Raw genomic sequence first — 11272 nt, 5'->3', positions numbered from 1 at the left:
TGTGTACATACATATATATATATTATATATGTACATATATATATATATATATATATATATATATATATATATATATTATATATATATATATATTAGTCATATACGTAAACGACATAGACAACACCGGATTCTTTTAAGAGTCAGCGAGACTCGAAATATGTACATGTCCAGTGGCGCCCTTTCGATACAACATATACATATATATATATAATATATATATATATATATACATATATATATATAGCACGGCTGCAAAAAAATATAGTGTACAAGAACCGGTGTAGAAAGACAATCCACCAAAGCTAAGACATTACTTACCCTAATCTGTTCGCTGATACTGCGGAAAGTTAAGGATTTCACAGTTTTGGTTATAAAAAATTTTTTGTTTATTTTATTTTTTTATTTTTTTATATATTTTTTGTTATTCCCCCAACTTCGATCAGTGTTGATCAACAGTCAACAGAAGGGAGGCTACTCTAATTGACCAGCTTCTCTTACGTCAGAGTGAAGAAAATAGCGCGCCGAATCCTCTTGCGGTGATCCGCTTTGGTAATTGGTCTGTGAAAAAAATACCAGCTTGATACGAGTCTCAGACATTTGACAGTATATGGTGATTTTATGTATAATTATGCTTGTGTTTGTGTGCGTGTGTGCCTATGTGTGCGTACGCGTTTATAACATCAGTTGGCATCTATTTTCGACGATGATGATGATAATGATATATATATATATATATATATATATATATATATATATGAAATATAAACGCGCATGCACTATTTAGATAGATAGATAGATAGAGAGAGAGAGAGATGCATATACACATCCATATGCATGTGTGCGTGTATGTAACAAAGCCTTCTACTGTGTCTGGCATGCACATCACCTATCAAAACTTTTCCCCTATGAGCTCCACCCATTTCTCATCTGTTGGATCAGTAACATACTATCTGATCACAGCATCACAGCTTGTGTTGACTTAGTTCTTTCTGCCTGCTCCACCCCCACTCAATCAACTCTTGTGTACTTCACACTCCAGCTTTGTCGTCCCCTCTCCCTCCTTTCTATTCCTCTTCTATGCTTCAATATTTCTTTACTTGCTCCCACATCCAACGAAACCCTTTCTTACACTGATGAGATATCATTCATTCCTCCCTAACTTTCCTTAATCATAGATCACCTACATGCAACCATGACCCCACATGCTGACCCTGCATTAATTCCATAACTGGAGTAATTGGTTTCAAATTTTGGCACAAGGCAAGCAATTGCAGGGGAGGGGGAGAGTCGACTATATTGTCCCCACAATTTATCGACCCCAAAAGAGTAAAAGGCAGAGTCAAATTCAATGGAATTTAAACTCAGAACAAGAAGTCAGGAGAAATGCAACTAAGCATTTTACTGGCATGCTAACAGTTCCACCAGCTTCTTGCCTTAAATGGAGACACTGAGAGCATCCTTCTGTGGAGTCAGGCCAACCTTTTAAGTGCAAAAAACCCAAGCACTACTCATATCAAAAAAACCCACTACACACACACATCGTCATCATCATCATCATCATCATCATCGTTTAACATCTGTCTTCCATGCTAGCATAGGTTGGACAGTTCGACCAGGGTCTGGGAAGCCAGGAGGCTGCACCAGGCTCCAGTCTGATCTGGTAGTATTTCTATAGTTGGATGCCCTTCCTAATGCCAACCACTCCATGAGTGTAGTAGGTGCTTTTTACGTGCCACCAGCACAGGGGCCAGAGATGGCTTGCAACGGCCATGATCGGTTGGTGCTTTTTACATGTCACCGGCACAGAAGCCAGTCAATGGCAGCGCTAGCATTGGCCACGTTCAGATGGTGCTTTTTACGTGCCACCGGCATGGGTAGCCCTCACAGCTGCTCCAAATACTGGGCCTTGTTATCACTGAGGATCTCTCTTGGCAAACATACGTCATTAGCATAGCTGATGTTCTAAAATGCTTGAGTGAGACCTAAAAAAGAGTACTGCCTCCAGGGGTGTAGCTGGGGTAAATGGTGCTCAAGGTAAACATCAAAATGACACCCCCTCCCCAGCCAAAAAGTGGAAACTCATGTAGAAATGGCTTACTTAGAAAACGAATTTGGCCATAATTGCACCCTGCTCAAAGTGGCACCCAGGGCATGTGCCCTGCTTGCCCCACCCTAGCTATGCCCCTAACTGTTCCAACGTCTGGGACAGTTATGCACACAGACATCGTGGGCTGCATATAGGAAAGTGCTACCCTCCTAATTAGCATTCAATCACTGATGTACACATTCCAGTCTTATCTCTCTGTATTTCCCCCTGTTTCTCAGTCTCCCTCATCTACTTTTTTTTTTCTCGCTATAATAATACCCCTTGTTCCCCATCCATCCTTTCTTTCTTTCCTGCCACTATTGTAATGACCCCTGTTCCTCAGATCTGGCTGATTCCATGCCTGCACAATGCAGGCACCACAGATCCTCTCGTCTTTTCACCTGTCAACACATTTCTTGTGTCCAACCTGCTCCTAGCTCTACTTTAACCACTGTACCCAGTCCTTTCTCTCCTGAATGTAATCACTCTGCTATCTTCTTTCAGATCATATCTTTCCTGCAGATATTAATCTGTAGCAGTTTAAACAGAACCTTAATGGTAACAAGCTAATCTAAGGGTCTGCAAAGGTTACAGGCACTGCTCCTTCCGAAGGAAGGAGCATACACATATTAGTGTCTGTCTGTCTGTGTGTGTGTGTGTGTGTGCGTGTGTGTGTGTGTGTGTGTGTGTGTCCTCATGCCAATCCTCCTTTGTAGTTGGCATTACAAAGGGCATCGAGCTGTACAAAATATTCCAAAGCAGACACTGGAGCACAATGCAGTCTTTGACTAATTGGCTCCTTGTTAAACCATCCAGCCCATGCCGTCGTGGAACATGGATGTCAAATGATGATGATGATATACATACATACATTCATATAAACATACATGCATACAAAAATACATACATACAAACATACATATATACATACATGCAAATATACATACATGCATGCAAACATATGTACATACATAAAAACATACATACATACATACATACATACATACATACATACATACATACGTTCATACATACGTTCATACATACATGATGCTGGTTGTCCACTCGTGACCAAGGAAGACCATTGCTGACCTTTAGGAACATTGTGTGCTCTAGGACTAACTTTTGAAAATAAAAATATATAGGAAAAAAAAGAAGCAGCACATATCGAGCAGAGGTCAGCAATGCCTGTGCAGAATGTTAGGTCCAATCAAACTTGCACAATACCTCATAGACCTCTCCACTCTATTGACATTATCCAGAGACAAGCCAGAGCAAGATGTCTGGTGCCAATATGAATCGCAGACTCAGGGATGTGGGAGCACCATGATCTCTAGTACAAATCATAAATACCCAAAATGTCCACTGCCATTCCCTGCATATCTGGTTTTATATCAGAGTGACCGTCTCCTAGAGACATGCTTCAACAGAAGCTGTGGGGTGCCTCACTCCTAGCGATCTTCTAGCATGCCAGACACTATCCCGGAATTTCTATGTACCCATGCTATTACTAGATAGCCATTGACCTTGCACTAGGTTAATCCGACCTTTCAACAAGTCTTGGTTTTAATCCTGCTGGGTTTCTAGCAACCCTCCACACCAGAGTAGCCTGGTTGGGGTGTGCCAGTTTAGTCGCCAGCAACACGACCATGCAACATACATACATACATACATACATACAAACATTCAATTTTGGGGAATTAAACGATATGCAGGTATTCTATTTCAGATAATACAAACATACATACAAACATACCTACATAAATACATACATACATACACACATACATACATACATACATACATACATACATACATACATACATACATACATACATACATACATACATACATACATACATACATACATACATATGTATGTGAAGGTGCATGGCTCAGTGGTTAGAGTGTTCGGCTCACAATCATGAGGTTTATGGGTTCCATTCCTGAACTGGGTTATGTGTTGTATTCTTGAGCAAGACACTTTATTTCTTGTTGCTCCAGTTCACTCAGCTGTAGAAATGAGTTGTGACATCACTGGGACCAAGCTGTATCGGCTCCTTTCCCTTTCCCATGGATAACATCAGCGGTGTGGAGAAGGGAGGTTGGAATGCATGGGTGACTGCTGGTCTTCCATAAACAACCTTGCTCAGACTTGTGCCTCAGGAAGGAACTTTCAAGGTGCAGTCCAGTGGCCATTCATGACCAAAGGAGGTCTTTACCCTTAACACACACACAAACACACAAATTCAAAAATCACATAGAAGAATGACAAAAGAACACATAGAAAAAACACACACAAGACATGAACATGCTCTTTGCTCATCAATTTTTGTCCACAATTTCATGCCTTTAATGATAATATTGTTAATTTTGGTGGCACCAACAGCAAAAATCTGCTGGGAATAATGAGCAAACAGAGGACAGTGATGAAAACAAACAAACACAAGTAATTGTTACAAATGCAAAATATACATACAAAACAAAGGCCTTACAATTGTGAGACAGCTTAAAGACAAGACATATGTAGAAGTAACACTAATGGAAAATGATGTTGACTTGAAAAAGAAAGAGGTGAGATAGAAAAATAAAAGAAAACATAGAACAAAGGGTGGCAGGAAAGATGAACCCAGGGCTGATGGTAATTGGCACTTGCAGATATGACCTGCTGTTAAGTTCATGCTTTCATTGATTGTTTTAGATGCCTATGATGTCTTCAGTAGGTGCAGATACTCTCTTGGCCCTCCTAAAAATACCCAGCAGAACATCGAGGATGTGACTGCTGAAGAGAGAAAGAGGCCAGCAACTGTGTTTGGCTGGGAGTCATTTTTAGCTTAGTAGACTGGATCAACGTTGACTGATTATTAGGGTCGTCCTCATAATTGTAAGGCTGTGAGTTTGATTCTTAAACCAAGAGTGGTGCAGTGGTTCTTTGAGCAAGATGTTTCATTTCATCTTGCTTATATCTGATGTCTTCATGGACAACATTGCTGACTGTTCTTTCTGGCACATGGAGATCTTTTGCAATTGACCTCATGGACTTTCTGGGATTGTAATTAATGGTCTGTTGAACTTGTTGGATAAATTCAGGTGTTCTGATGATTTCAGAGTGTTTAGAATGCTTTTTATACCTTGATACTTGTGATATGTTTCCATCTTCAGTCTCTAGTGCCTTACAAACTTTGTAGACGAAAGATCTTGCAACTTTTAAAAATCAAGATATTTCTAAATCACTATGCTCAGCCTTTATAACCACAATAACAACATGCCTCTTCATTTCTTGAGTAAGCTGAGGGTTTGCCATTATTATTGTCTGAAACAAAGATTATACAGAGTTAGTAAAAAATGCAGCAATGACCTAAAAAAAGTATGTCCTCAAATACCTTACACACCCTGTATGTGTGTGTGTGTGTGTGTGTGTGTGTACTAGCCTTGAAGCTGCCATTCAGGCAGTATTCAGAGTGGCTCCTGCACAGGGCACCTTTGAGGCCTTTGGCCCCACTATCAGGCCACTTCTACCTTTGTGTAATGAAATTTATTTCTGCAAATGTGCTAACCACTGATGCTGATCATAGTTTAATCAGTAAGTGTAGGAGCGAAGTAACTGCAGTAAAAATAGGGAGGTCAGTGGGGCCCCATTTAAGTGGCCCTTCAGAAATTCAACCTCCTTACGATACTTCCTGGAAATTCATCATCATCATCATCATCGTTTAACGTCCATTTTCCATGCTAGCATGGGTTGGACGGTTCGATCAGGGTCTGGGAAGCCAGGAGGCTGCACCAGGCTCCAGTTTGATCTAGCACTGTTTCTACAGCTGGATGCCCTTCCTAATGCCAACCACTCCATGAGTGTAGTGGGTGCTTTTTACATGCCACCGGCACAGGTGCCAGGGGAGGCTGGCAATGGCCATGATCACTTGGTGCTTTTTACGTGCCCCTGGCAAGGAAGCCAATCAAGGCGATGCTGGCATCAGCCATGTACAGATGGTGATTTTTACGTGCCAGGGGAGGCTGGCAATGGCCACAATTGGTTGGTGCTTCTTACATGCCACTGGCATGGAAGCCAGTCAAAGCGGCGTTGGCATCGGCCGCATATGGATGGTGCTTTTTACGTGCCACCAGCACAGGTTCCAGGGGAGGCCGGCAACAGCCACAATAAGTTGGTGCTTTTACGTGCCACTGGCATGGAAGTCAGCCAAGATGGCACTGGCATCAGCCACATACGGATGATTCATTTTACATGCCACTGGCACAGGTATCACAACTACAATTTCCATTTGATTTTTGATGTTGATGGTGACGTACTTGACTCAGTGGGTCTTCTCAATCAAGCACGGCAGGTTGCCCTATGATACAAGGTAAGTACAGTGGGCCGTCCTGCGATCCAAGGCACATTGGAAGGGCTGGGGCTTCTATGGGAAGCTGGTGCAGAAAGCAGCCATGAACTCACATTATTTGTCGGGTCTTCGCAGTCACAGCATATCTTCAGAGGTCTCAGTCTTTCGTCATTGCCTGTGTGAGACCCAACGTTCGAAGGTCATGCTTGACCACCTCATCCCATGTTTTCCTGGGTCTACCTCTACCCCGGATTCCTTCAACTGTTTGGGAGTAGCACTTCTTCACACATCTCTCCTCATCCATCCGTAGTACATGACCATACCAGCGCAGACGTCTCTCTTGCATGCTACATCCAATGCTTCTTATGTCCAGCATTGCTCTCAGGGCACTTACACTCTCTCATGTATGCACACTGACATTACACATCCAGCAGATTATACTAGCTTCATTTCTTTCAAGCCTACGCATACCCTCTGCAATCACAGCCCATGTTTCACTGCCATGAAGCATGGCAGTTCGCACGCATGCATTGTACAATCTACCTTTCACTCTGAGTGAGAGACCCTTTGTCATCAGTAAGGGTAGGAGCTTTCTAAACTTTGCCCAGGCTATTATGAAATTCATTGTCCTTGCTCCAATTTGGTTGCCAATGCCATGTATTTAGTTTAAAATGCAGTAAAAATAGTGGGGTCAGTGGGGCCCCAGTTAGGTGGGCCTTAAAAAAATAGACCCCCTTAGGACATTCTCTGGGATCAAGGGAGTTATTGGTTTGAATTTCGTTGTCCTTGCACCAACGGTCTACAAGGAGTTAATGAACAATAAACGAAAAAGACAGAGAAGCATCACTCAAATTTATATTAAGATGTATGTATATCTATATATATATATATATATATATACACACACACACACATAACAAACATTTATATCATATTCATCATCATCATTTAACATCCATTCTCCATGCTGGTATAAACTGAACAGTTTTCCAGGTCCAAGTCACTCAGAGGACTGTACCAAGCTCTACTATTTGCTTTTCCAGGATTTCTATTGCTGGATATCCTTCCTAATGCCAGCCACATTACAATGTATACTGGGTCCTTTTATGTGGTACCAGCAGTGGCAAGATCACCAAGTAACTTGCAAGACAAAGACACCCCACTCAGCTGAGAAGGGGAGCAGTATTGAGGAAGTGGCTTTCTGTCTGGTGATGTGAAGTTACAGTATGATTGAGGGACAGAAACACGTGTCTTGCTGTAGAGGAGATATGTGGCTACCACAGTTAGGAAAGAGAGGAGAGTGAAAGAGAGAGAGTGAGGGGGAAGAAAGAGAGAGAGAACAATGGTGAAGATGCGTTGAGGTGAATATAAATAAATATGGAGGATTTGAAATACTGGTGTCATGCAAATGGCACCTGTGATGGTGGCATATAGAAGCACCCATTACACTCTCAGAGTCATTGGCATTAGGAAGGGCATCCAGTTGTAGAAAACCATGCCAAATCAAACTGGAGCCTGGCGCAGACTTCCAGCATGCCAGCCCAATCTAACCGTCCAACCCATGCCAGCATGGACAACGGACATTAAAAAATGATGATGGTGATGATGATGATGATGATGATGATGATGATGATGGTGATGGTGGTGGTGATGATGGTGATGGTGGTGGTGGTGGTGGTGGTGGTGATGGTGATGGTGATGATGATGATGATGATTTGACAGCAGTGCAGTGTGGGCAGAAAGTTTGCAAAAACATGAAGGGAGAGTGGAAGACAGAGAAGAGAGGAAGGGAGAATACAGTGAAAGGTGAACATAGGAAAGATGAGCTGTGAAGGAGAGAGTTGTCAGGGATAGATTATGTGAAAGGGCATAGACTTAAGCAAGAGGCCTTTAGAGACTCATTTTTTACTTAGATGAATGGGTTTTCTTGAGCACAGCAAATTACCATTCTTATCAGTCCTCTGTCATTTCCTTGTCTTAAGGTCATTTTCCTCACTTCCACAACAATGGTGGATTTTCATACTTGTATCCATCAACATAGGATTAGTAAACAAAAGAAAATCTTTTCTACTCTAGGCACAAGGCCCAAAATTTGGGGGCAGGACGCCAGTCGATTAGATCGACCCCAGAATGCAACTGGTACATAATTTATTGACCCTGAAAGGATGAAAAGCAAAATCAACCTCAGCGGAATTTGAACTCAGAATGTAAAGACAGACGAAATAATTATTTCTTTACTACTCACAAGGGTCTAAACACAGAGAGGACAAGCAAGGACATACAAACGGATTAAGTCGATTATATCAACTCCAGTGTGTAACTGGTACTTAATTTATCAACCCTGAAAGGATGAAAGGCAAAGTCGACCTCGACGGAATTTGAACTCAGAACGTAACGGTAGACGAAATACCGCTAAGCATTTAGTTTTTGCCAGCTCGCCATCTCTCAACAGAAGAAAATATGAAAGTGCCTGAGCCAAAGAAATAATGCAGGTGAGTGTATTCTGTACAGGAAAAGGTAGAGACCATTGAGAAAGTGTAATGGTGGAAGCGTCACGGCATGGGCCATGAATTCAAGCTGTCATAAGTGGAGTTTATTGGCTGGTCTGAGGTGAATATTGATTGCATTGATGAATGAAAATGTGTTTCTTGGACTACATGAAGAAGTAACTGACAACACCTGCAAACAACTAGCAAAAGATGTTATTTATTGCTCACAAAGGACAAACTGTGTTGGTCTTTTACAAATAGTAAACAGCAATGGTAGCATACTAGGAGAGACATACTGCTTAGAGTTTACAACAAGCTTACTGATACAGCAGTATGTGGTTTGCTCAGTGTAACTGGAAAATAATTATGTCATATTTGTGGGAAGAATGGAGACACATTGCACAGATTCCTCAACATTCTGCCTGGCAAAAGGTAAGACATATGAATGAGTCAGCTGGTCTTAATGCTCTGTAAAGTGGGTTTTCTATAGGGCACAAGGAAAAGATTCTAGAAGATTGAATCACATGATAGCTTGACATTGATTAGTTACTTAATTGACTAACCACATGAAACTGCTATGGCTTGGCTGTGATATCTGACAGGCTGAAAGGCGGTGAGCTGGCAGAATTGTTAGCATGCCGGGCGAGATGCTTTGCGGTATTTCGTCTGCCGCTACATTCTGAGTTCAAATTCCACTGAGGTCGACTTTGCCTTTCATCCAGTCGGGGTCGATTAAATAAGTACCAGTTACGCACTGGGGTCGATATGATCGACTTAATCCGTTTGTCTGTCCTTGTTTGTCCTCTCTGTGTTTAGCCCCATATGGGTAGTAAAGAAATAGGTATTTCATCTGTCTTTATGTTCTGAGTTCAAATTCCACCTAGGTCGACTTTGCCTTTCATCCTTTCGGTGTCGATAAGTTAAGTAGCAGTTGCATACTGGGATCAATCTAATTGACTGCCCCCCACTCACCAAAAATTTCAAGCCTTGTGCCAAGAGTAGAAAAGGATATCTGAGTGGCTGCCAAGTGGTCCAGTTTTAAATCACTGACCCAATGCCATTTATAAAGTATGAGAAGATGATTCATTTATCACTGATTCATTTATCCCTATGTCTTTTTGGACCCCATCATCCATGTTAAACAAGACTAGATGTACTTATTTTATTAACTGTCTTTAAGATTGGCTAAGTCCTCTTTTAGTATAAGGGGACATAACTTTATGTTTAACTACCACATTCTTTTTTATTACACTCACACCAATTTACATGCACGTACACACACACACACACACAGAGGCATACCTTAACTTACGTCGTTTCATCTATTTTGACTTGACATGCTTTTTTTTTTAACAAATTAATGGAGAAGCCAAATATCAACTTCAGTTGACGTTTAAAAACATAAAAATTTTAACTCTTTAGCATTTGGGTTATTCTGTCAAATGTTTTGTTTATTTATTTACATTGTTTAGAATTATTAATGCATTAAAAACTGAATAATCCTTTCTCCTATAGGCACAAGACCTGAAATTTTGGGGGAGGGGACCAGTCGATTACATCAACCCCAGTGTTCCACTGGTACTTAATTTATCGACCTTGAAAGGATGAAAGGCAAAGTCGACCCCAGTAGCATTTGAACTCAGAATGTAAAGACAAGCGAAATACTGCTCAAGCATTTTGCCCGGTATGCTAATGATACTGCCAGCTCGCTGCCTTATTAAAAAATGAATAATGCTAATGAAATTATTGTGTACAATGCTCAGGTGCACAACAACTCATCAAAGGTGCATGTACAGTACATAGAATTATGTACAAAAGTCAGGAAAATGAACAGTGTATGAGTCATGATATACATGTGAGCATGCGTATGGAAGGTGGAATATCAGGTGTAGTATTGGCGAATTTCAGAAAGCATGGAGGTTTTAAAGGATGTGATGTCTTGGCTGCTATCAACTGATGCAGGTAGTTTGTTCCTTGCTTCAGCAACTCTTAAGACTTAGAGATTTTTGTAATGTGACTGTTTATTTTTAGAATGACATTGTAGGGTAGGTGTAAGAGGCAGGATTTGGCCAGTTTGAACCTAAGACAGATAGAATATCTTATCCAGATACAGCTGGTTTAAATGTTAAAGGGTTAAATAGACCTAAAAAACCAACACTGAATTGGAAAACTAAATAAAATACATGTGAAAATATGTACAAATGATTTATTAAAACACAATATGAAGCTAATAAGTTTTTTAAGCTTTTTCATGTTACATCATTTTTGAGTTGAATCAGTTCTTGGAACTGATAACTGCTGTAAGTTGAGGTATTCCTGCATTTATGTATACCATTCAGTTTCAGTTTACCAAATTTCAC

At 41.0% G+C, this 11272-nt stretch overlaps 1 protein-coding gene across 1 annotated transcript in view; it reads right to left on the bottom strand.

The window, feature by feature from the left end:
• The window catches only part of LOC115216341 (serine/threonine-protein kinase tousled-like 2), a 393881-nt gene extending 393414 nt beyond the window's left edge, over window positions 1–467 (bottom strand). Inside the window, exon 1 of the mRNA XM_029785573.2 lies at window positions 319–467. The gene's annotated coding sequence lies outside the window, so the exon portion shown is untranslated. The remainder of the gene's footprint in view (window positions 1–318) is intronic.
• Between the last annotated feature and the right edge of the window lie 10805 nt (window positions 468–11272).

Source organism: Octopus sinensis, linkage group LG10 (genome assembly GCF_006345805.1).
Source record: "Octopus sinensis linkage group LG10, ASM634580v1, whole genome shotgun sequence".
NCBI lineage: Eukaryota > Metazoa > Mollusca > Cephalopoda > Octopoda > Octopodidae > Octopus > Octopus sinensis.
The sequence above is the reverse complement of the archived record's forward strand: the minus strand, read 5'-3'. Positions and strand labels throughout refer to the sequence as shown.